We start from the raw sequence: 9,752 nt of genomic DNA on the forward strand, positions 1-9,752 counted from the left end.
AAATATATTAATTCACAGCGGTACCAGAAGTGAATGAAAAAATGACCCAACCCAAGGGGTGAATCACTCCTGATGCATCTGTTAAATCGAAATGCATTTAAATGCACACTCGATAGATTTGAAATTCATGGCTTGCTCAAACGTTTCATTGTTGTACTTGTTGAAGTGTCAAACTCATTTTTCTACAAACTTAAGAAGAGCTACTCTACCTCACCCAAATGATTGTCAATCTTGTTTTGTAGTGCCTTGAGGGACCGGGATTCATTTGTCATTAGAGTATCGGATATCGACATTTGAGTAACAACTTCATCAAAAAGCGTTAATTTTTTGTGGAAATTAAGCTGATTACAAGGTGGACTCTAGCTTCAGGGAAGCTTGAAATCGTCATATTGTGGAGATGGACCATTGACGTGCTCAAATGAAAAGAAAACCCATCCGTAATGATTAGTGGTTGTTTTATTCGTCAAAGCTGCTAATGCATAGAATCAAATCAAAAGCGTAGCTCTCTTGCGCTCTGTTATAGAAGTAGTTATCCGGAAGTAGCTTTTCACACGCTGTGGTACTTGATTTATGACCTAAAGATCTGTTCATTTGCTGTTACTCATGGCCAATATTATGAAATTATTTCAGCAAAAATATGTTCCGTATATACGTTCAATAGCAACCTGAACATTTTTGTATTAGGAAAGATTTTTGGAAGCAATGTAGAAATAAGAAGGATAATGCTTTTATACATATAGTCTAGAATTTATTGTTGAAAGAAATAAAACAAGCTATTTAGACAAATAATTTTCGAGGCTTTTGTTGGTTGTTCCACCGTCATCATTATTAAGGCACAGTATGTGCGTTTCTCAGGAAGATGGTTCCGACAGGGATGTGGAACGATGATTTCTTTTTTCAAGTTATCATCCTCTAACTCATGAACTGCACTGTGTACTAACAAAACTTGTTAATATGGGATGATCGGACGCTGTTCGTTTCAAGGATCCATAACCGGATTGCCGTGGGCTCGAGAAAGCTTTGTATAACATATTCGTTCTGAAGCTACAGCTTGAGCATCTGAAACGAATAAAATATTAGTAAATTGTTTATTTTATTAGGAAGAGTAAAACCTGAGACAGTAAAACAATGTTGATCCTTTCACAACAAACAATAATGCGTTGCTATAGCACGGCATGATAAAAAGGACCAGTGCTAAGCTGATGTGAATATCGAAAAAATGCATTTAATGCAATTTGATGTACATTTGATGTGCAGTGAAAAAGTGATCCACCCCTTGACCCAACCTCACCCCATAGAGGGAGTGACATTGGGTCACTGTAATTGAAATAACTTGTTTTTGAGAATATGATTGCAAAACCATTCACAGCTGAAATATATTGATGAAATACGATGCAAATAATACGAAAAGATATCTAAGATGTTTCACAGGTATGATAAACCCACATAAATGAACGATTCTACCAAAAAATTGGAGATCTGTGAGAAAAAAATATGTAAATCCAACATTTATCGTCAAGTTTATATAAATTTTCTTGTTTTTTTCCTCAAATTGTCTTCGAAGTCTCATCCCCATTGCCATAAAGCCTATTCAGTTTCCCCAAAGGTATACTGAAACAGTGATTATTTTAAACCTTCGCAATTAGTTAAATTTCGGTGCGACATCCCACAATATATTCAATATGTTGACGTCATAATCCCAGTATTTCAACGATCCAACTCCTTTGTACTTCCGTGAGATGTTTCTATGGGATCTATTTTGCAAATCGAGCATATTCATGTGACTCGTCTATAATCACTGTCGATCAAAGTAAGCATGCATATTTCAGATGTCATTCATCGACTCCCATAGTAATCCAGTCACATAGCGTGACAACTGTCAAAAAACTCGAGTGATAGAGTCGTGTCGAGTGATTTTTTTGGTCGACAGTGACTCCAGTCGAGTCATTTTGATCGACTCGACTTATAAAATTGACCCCTAGGGTAGAAGCACCGGTTTTGGCCATACGCCAGTTGTAGCCATAAGGGATCATACACCGTTTTACATATCCAACCAGCATGAAACCTTTTATGTTAAGTAGATCACATTCACATGATAGAGCTACATTCATTAACTCGTCCAAACTGATTTAAAACATAAGAAAAACAATTCATTTTCCTTATAATTTTAACCGAAATTAAATCTCTGGCCAAAACTGGTTCCATTGGCCTATATTGACCAACGAGATTTTCAAAGCGAAAAAATAGTATTAGCTCAGTTTTGATATTTTACACACATAATATGGATTGAAAGTTTGCATTTGACATATTTGTACTATAATTATGGCTTCCCATTTAATTTTTATTGACATTTTCTCTTAGGCTGGCCAAAACCGGTGCTTTTACCCTATAATATGAAAATACTGATAAATAATTAAATTTCAAAAAAATAAATAAATTTAATAAAATTTTACGATGTTGCTGCGCACGGAATGCAGTTGCTGGTTTGAGACGTTGTCAAACTGCGTTGTCTTCTTCTTTCTGGCGTTACGTCCCAACTGGGACAAAGCATGCTTCTCAGCTTAGTGTTCTTATGAGCACTTCCACAGTTATTAACTGAGAGCTTTCTTTGCCAATTGACCATTTTTGCATGCGTATATCGTGTGGCAGGTACGAAGATACTTTATGCCCTGGGAAGTCGAGAAAATTTCCAACCCGAAAAGATCCTCGACCGGCGGGATTCGAACCCACGACTCTCAGCTTGGTCTTGCGTTGTGTTGTTATTCAATTCACGGAATACTCGGAATACTTTTATGTTTCAGAGATGCTGTATGTAGTAAAAATAAACACATCTTAATAAAAAAAGAGATTACCCGGCCCCCTAAAATGTCAAAAAAGTGGTCTTGCAAATTCATATACTATCCTTCTTGCTTGACCCAATTTCACCCCCATTTTTGATGTTTTAGACATCGTACCGAAAAAAATGAAATTTGTGTGTAAACATCAAATAGATTCCGGAAAATACGTGTGAAGTGTAATGAAAAGATTATCAACCTTCTACTAATATAACGATAGAGGTTGAAGTACATGCGTGATACTTTGCACAGGAGAAATTTAAATTTTATCTAGTTTTAACATACAAGTTTATTGATATAGTAAACAAAAACTACTAATTCTAAAAATGTATATTGTGATAAATTACGTGTAATAATATGTTCCCTAACATATGAATTATTATTTTTGGTATATCAGCGTTATTAGCTGAAATATTTAATAAATAATATTTTTCCGTTTTGACCCAATCTCACCCCCTAGACTCATTGTCACCCCCATCGACGGTAGCTGCCTTTTCAATGCTCTGGACAGCAAGTTAATTTGCTCCAAACTAACTTGCGAAAATTGACTAGCAATAAGTCGAATTTTTTTGTCATTGGTGACTTTAATGCCAAACATCGGTCATGGAATAATTCTCAAAGTAATTCCAATGGCAGAATTTTATTTGATGAGTGCTCTTCAGGATATTTCTCAATTCAATACCCTGATAGCCCTAAATGTTTTTTCTCTTCTAGAAATCCATCAAGGATTGATTTGGTCTTAACCGACTCTAGTCATCTTTGTAGCCAACTGATTACTCATGCTGATTTTGATTCTGATCATGTCCCTGTTACATTTCAAATGTCACATGAAGCGATTCTCAATCCTGTCAGCTCCACTTTCAATTATTTACGAGCCAACTGGAATATATATGAAACATTTATTGACTCTAATCTTGATATTAATATTCCTTTACAAACGAATATTGATATTGACAATGCTCTTGAAACTTTAACAAATTCCATTGTTGAAGCCAAAAACATTGCAATTAATGTGAAGTAAAATTTGAATCCATGATTATAGATGATGATCTTAAACTCTTGATCCGTCTTAAAAACGTGAGGAAAAGGCAATTTCAACGCACTCGCGATCCTGCTATGAAAATTATATGGCAGGATTTGCAAAAAGAAATCAAAAAACGTTTTTTACAATTAAGAAACAAAAATTTTGAAAATAAAATTTCTCAATTGAACTCTGGCTCTAAGCCTTTTTGGAAATTATCTAAAATTTTGAAAACACCTCAGAAGCCAATACCGGCATTGAGAGAGGAAAACAAATTATTACTAACTAATTGCAAAAAAGCTCAAAAACTTGCTATGCAGTTTGAAAGTGCACACAATTTTAATTTAGGACGTACTAGTCCAATTGAAAATCAAGTTACTCAGGACTTCGAAAATATTCTCAATCAAGAGAACGTTTCCGAAAATGCCTTTGAGACTGATTTGGAACAAGTGAGAACTATTATTTAAAAAAATCAAAAATATGAAAGCTCCTGGCGATGATGGAATTTTCTACATCCTCATCAAGAAACTTCCAGAACGTAGCTTATCATTTTTAGTTGATATATGTAACAAATGTTTTCAATTAGCATATTTTCCTGACAAATGGAAAAATGCTGAGGTTGTTCCAATTTTAAAACCAGACAAAAATCCCGCAGAAGCTTTCAGCTATCGTCCAATCAGTTTGCTTTCCTCCATCAGTAAACTTTTTGAAAAGGTTATTTTGAACAGAATGATGAATTAATGAATCAATGAAAATTCAATTTTTGCCAATGAACAGTTTGGATTCCGACATGGACATTCGACCACTCACAACTTTTACGTGTATCAAATTTGATCCTTTCCAAAAAATCTGAAGGCTGTTCTACGGGTCTTGCCAGGTCCGTCCCACTCGGGCTCAGATTGGGTACCACTTCTAGTACTGCATTTGGTCCCTCGGTAGTGTAAAAGGTACCCAAGTTTGACAAATCACAGTACACTTTTCACAGCATTCTAGATTACCTTACGAGCCATAAAATTTTGGGCAATTGCAAGGGACATGGAGGTCTTTAATTTGTCTTTGGTCTTGCTCTTCTAGATATAGAAAAAGCATTCGACAGTGTTTGGCATGAAGGTTTGATCGTAAAATTAAAAAACTTCAATTTTCCAACATACATTACACAATGGTCGGGCTCCATATAAAGGGGCGGCCAAAACTACCAAATTTTTTTTGAGGTTTTTATGATTTTTTTAATTTTAAAATATACATCATGTGTTATATTATTATGATCCTTAATTGAAATTGAACTAAAATTTAAATTTCTATGACTTTTATGACGGCAGACTGACTGAAGTCAGAAAATTGAAAAATGTAACAAAAAAATAGAGCACAAAATTTATAATTTAGGAATGCAATATTTCCTCAAAGTTACCCACTATCTGAAAGCATATGGTTCAACTCTTTTATCGAGCATGAGGATGGAAAAAAATGTTTGGTTGAAGTTTTAATATCATTCAATATTACATTTTAGTAATTTTGATGATTTTGAACATGAAAAACAACTCTTGTTGCGTCATGTCGCCGCCGTTTCGAATATTGCACATCAAAAAGCATCCTTGGATCTTACAAAAAACCTTTAAAATTTTTGCAGAAATTTGCTGATTTTCCAGTTAGAGCTATTTGAATAATTCAATATTTAACATATATTTTGACGATATTTTTCATACAAAGTTTATTTAAAATATATTTAACCACTATTCATACACATTTTGGTCAAACTCGATCAAATATAAACAAAATTTGTGCTTTAAGCCCAGTTTGACAACAATTTAAATATAATTTTTTTTTTTCAAAGTTACATAATTTGTAAATAACCCCTTCTGAAACAACAAAAACGCAAAAGAACATATTTAGATTACATATTTCATCGATTAAGGCGATAAAAATAGTTTTGGCCAAACTTCACTTTTTTCCGACCATTGTGCATTGTTAGAATAATTCAAAGTTATCTGTCAAATCGTACCTTCAGGTTAATTATCAGAACTCCTGGTCTGAATGACTTCCTGTAAGAGCTGGTGTTCCCCAAGGCAGCATTTTGGGACCAATATTATACAATATTTTCACATCTGACTTACCTGAGTTACCTCAGGGTAGTTAAAAATCCTTGTTTGCGGATGACACAGGCCTCTCCGCCAAAGGACGAAGCCTGCATGTCATCTGTAGTCGATTGCAAAAAAGTTTGGATATTTTTTGTTCATGCTTGCAAAAATGGAAGATTTCTCCTAATGCTACCAAAACTCAACTAATAATATTCCCACATAAACCAAAAGCTCTTTATTTGAAACCTTCAAGTAGACATGTTGTCACGATGAGAGGGTTTCCAATAAATTGGTCAAATGAAGTTAAGTATCTAGGGCTCATGCTAGATAAGAATTTAACTTTCAAAAATCACATTGAGGACATTCAAGCCAAATGTAATATATATGTAAAATGTCTCTATCCCCTTATTAATAGAAAATCAAAACTTTGTCTTAAGAACAAGCTTTTGATATTCAAACAAATTTTCAAACCAGCCATGTTGTACGCTGTACCAATATGGACTAGCTGTTGTAATACCAGGAAGAAAGCTCTGCAGAGAATTCAAAATAAAATTTTGAAAATGATTCTGAAGCTTCCTCCCTGGTATAGTACCGATGAGTTACATAGAATATCCAATGTTGAAACATTGGAACAAATGTCAAATAAAATAATTATTAATTTCAGGCAAAAATCGTTACAATCTTCTATTGCCACAATTAATGCGTTATATGTTTAGGTTAAGTTAGGTTAAGTATATTCAAACCTTTTTTTTTCTCTTATAAGCAGGTGAAATCAACTCACCTGTAAAAAATCTGAACTGCTACGGCAAATGAAATGTAATATGTTGTTAACAAAATGTTAATAAAATCCTAAATTTGTTTTACTAAATTAGGATGATAGTGTCCTCTAATAACACAGGACACCTAGATATAAGAAATGAATGCAATGTTTGGAATAATACTAACAAAGAAAAAAAAAACGTCAATGCAATGGAAAAACATAAGTTCGACAAAAAGATCCAGAAGAACAAAAAAGACAATCACCAAACAAAACAAAATATATTGATGAGGACGGACCTGGTGTAGTGGTTAGAACACACGCCTCTCATGCCAAGGACCTGGGATCGAATCCCATCCCCGAGATAGTCACAAAAAAAATCAGTGACAACTTCCTTCGGAAGGGAAGTAAAGCCGTTGGTCCCGAGATGAACTAGCCCAGGGCTAAAAATCTCGTAAATAAAGATAGAAAAAAAAAAAGAAATATATTGATGTTCAATACATATAGAAAAAAACGTTATTAAAATATCATGAAACATATATTCCATTTTATTTATCTCAATTCGAAGTACTATTTTACATTGTAGCAAAAGTATAAAAAGGTGATGTACAAAAAATAATGCAGGAGATAATGTAGCTGCAAATAAACTTTACTGTTACTTCAAGGAATTGTAGATCTCCGTGAACAATAAACAAATTCATTTTGAAAATGTTTATTTTTTTATATTTGTTTAAATGATTTAATGTCCAATAACAATTAAAAGTGGGGCTCAGATAGCCGTAGCGGTAAACGCGCAGATATTCAAGCACGACCATGCTGAGGGTCGTGGGTTCGAATCCCGCTGGTCGAGGATCTGTTCGTAAAGGAAATTTTCTCGATTCCCAGGGCATAGAGTATCTTCGTACCTGCCACACGATATACACATGCAAAAATGGACAATCGGCAAAGAAAGCTCTCAGCTAATAACTGTGGAAGTGCTCATAAGAACACTAAGCTGAGAAGCAGGCTTTGTCCCAGTTGGGACGTAACGTCAAAAAGAAGAAGAACAATTAAAAGGCACTTTTTGTAACCAAATGAAGTATTGTCATTGTGCTGTTCATATATGACAAATGAAGCAAAGATGATATAGGCATCACACTATCATATTGATAGAAATGTATGAAAAGATCGTTTGTATGTTAGATCTTAAATTCATTATAGTAAACAAGAAACAAAATAACTTGCAAGGGATCCTCCATGAACCACGTGATTATATGTTTGGTATTTTTCATTTTCAATTGTGGTCAACTCTTCAAATTTTTATTTTTCTGTATATGAACCGTCGCCTTTGAATAGACCCCCCCCCCCCCCTTAATATGAACATGCAATTTTTGGACGGCTCCACAATATGGTCAAGGGAATGTTCATAAACCACGCTGGTGGATTGTAGTGTCACTAAAATCGCTTACCATCCGCGTTCAGATTGATTTTTTTTTTTGTCGAACTGTGTTATTAAGCAAACGATCATTAACTGAAAAATGAGCATTGTTGGAGATGCTACCTGGGAAAATCCGGTTACAAAAATCGTTGCCGTTCATCTGCCTGCACGAGCCTTAACGATTCGTTTGAGATTGAAAAGGTTTGAGTTATGGTTGCCCCGCAATTAGCGCATACAAACTTTTGGTGTTTCTCTTCACCGGACAGACGTCCTTTTTATTTGGATCACTTTTGCTAAAGTGAATTAAATAGTGTTCTTGAGAAAACCCTTTCTGACGAATGCCAGATTGTTTTTTTCGTAATGATTACTTGAAGAAAAGAAAATCCAAGCCCGTTAATCCATTAATTAGGTAAGGGTTTATGGGGGGAGTGACTTTTAGTCACTTGACAAATCTTTCAAGACGACCTTCAACAAACGTTCATCATCTTCATAAGTTAAAAAATGTGCTTCTTCTCTTCAAGATGTTTGAGAAGAAGTTCGCGATCTTTAAGAGTTTCCGGCAAAACGCGACAGTCTCCTTTCTTTGCGATTTGGAAGGAAACCTTGATTCCCCTAATGGAGTTCAAGATCTCCTGCCTAAATCCCCAAAATTCGGAACATCTGACCACGATAGGTCGCACTCATTGTTTCCTCACTTGAATCCTGGGCTAGAGACTGCTTCGATTTGGTGTTCAGAAAATTTGTCTAAATGATCGAACTGATTGCAAATTTCGTTCCAATTATCAACAATAATCAGTTCACCCTTGGAAGAAAGCGCGCATTCCGGAGAATTGTCCTTCCTTCGAATTCTGCAACGTTTAGCAACAGTTTCAAAACCCGCTTTTTGGAAGGAAGTTGTGAATTCACCCTTCCTTTTTTTCGCAGTTGCAACCATATTCAGTGAATAAACGAAAAAAGAAGAGAACTGCTAAGAGGTTTTTTTCCCAAGACGGTGTATGGAAAAAAAAACTTAAAATTCTAAAAAAATCTAAATGAAATAAAGAAACATGATGTCTAGTGGGTTACTTAATCCATTAGCCAAGCCTACAGAACGAAACCCAGTGAACAATTCTGAGTACGAAATTAGCCACCCTTAAAAAAATATATAATCAAACTTGATATAATCTGCTTGATAAAGTTCAAGAGTGTTTTGTCCACATTAGTAGTAATTGCATCGAGTGCAAAGATGATGGACCCAAATTGCCAACAAAATCAACAGAATCAGGCTAAGGGTCGTGGGTACAAATGTAAATAGAGCAATGATTGATGATTCCACAGACTTCCCTAGTGGCTTAGGCCAAGATCCATTGGCACGAACTAACGGTAATATCCTCATTTAATCTTGCATTTGAACCATAATCAACTCTTAACAGCATCTATTTAGCCAATGCCTTATCCTTAGTGGTAGAATGCGAATCCTTCCAATCCACCTGTTGAATATTAATACATATGAGAGCGGAAACGTAAGTATATACTACGTGAGCAGTGAGAGAGCGTGTATGATACTAAATTTCACTCTCAACATCGAAATCCTACTCCTATCGTAGTAGTATAGTGCGTGACATGCGTACAAATGGTTGTATACATACCAGGCGTGCTCTCTAACATC

At 35.0% G+C, this 9,752-nt stretch overlaps 1 long non-coding RNA gene across 1 annotated transcript; it reads right to left on the bottom strand.

The window, feature by feature from the left end:
- Positions 1-438: 438 nt before the first annotated feature.
- Positions 439-1,272, bottom strand: LOC110679239. Its single transcript, XR_002502322.1, has 2 exons — positions 1,113-1,272; positions 439-1,059 (listed from the first exon to the last, which is right to left on the bottom strand). It is a non-coding gene; the product is annotated as an uncharacterized LOC110679239 (long non-coding RNA).
- Positions 1,273-9,752: the final 8,480 nt, after the last annotated feature.

The sequence above is a fragment of the Aedes aegypti genome, chromosome 3 (genome assembly GCF_002204515.2).
Source record: "Aedes aegypti strain LVP_AGWG chromosome 3, AaegL5.0 Primary Assembly, whole genome shotgun sequence".
Lineage (NCBI taxonomy): Eukaryota > Metazoa > Arthropoda > Insecta > Diptera > Culicidae > Aedes > Aedes aegypti.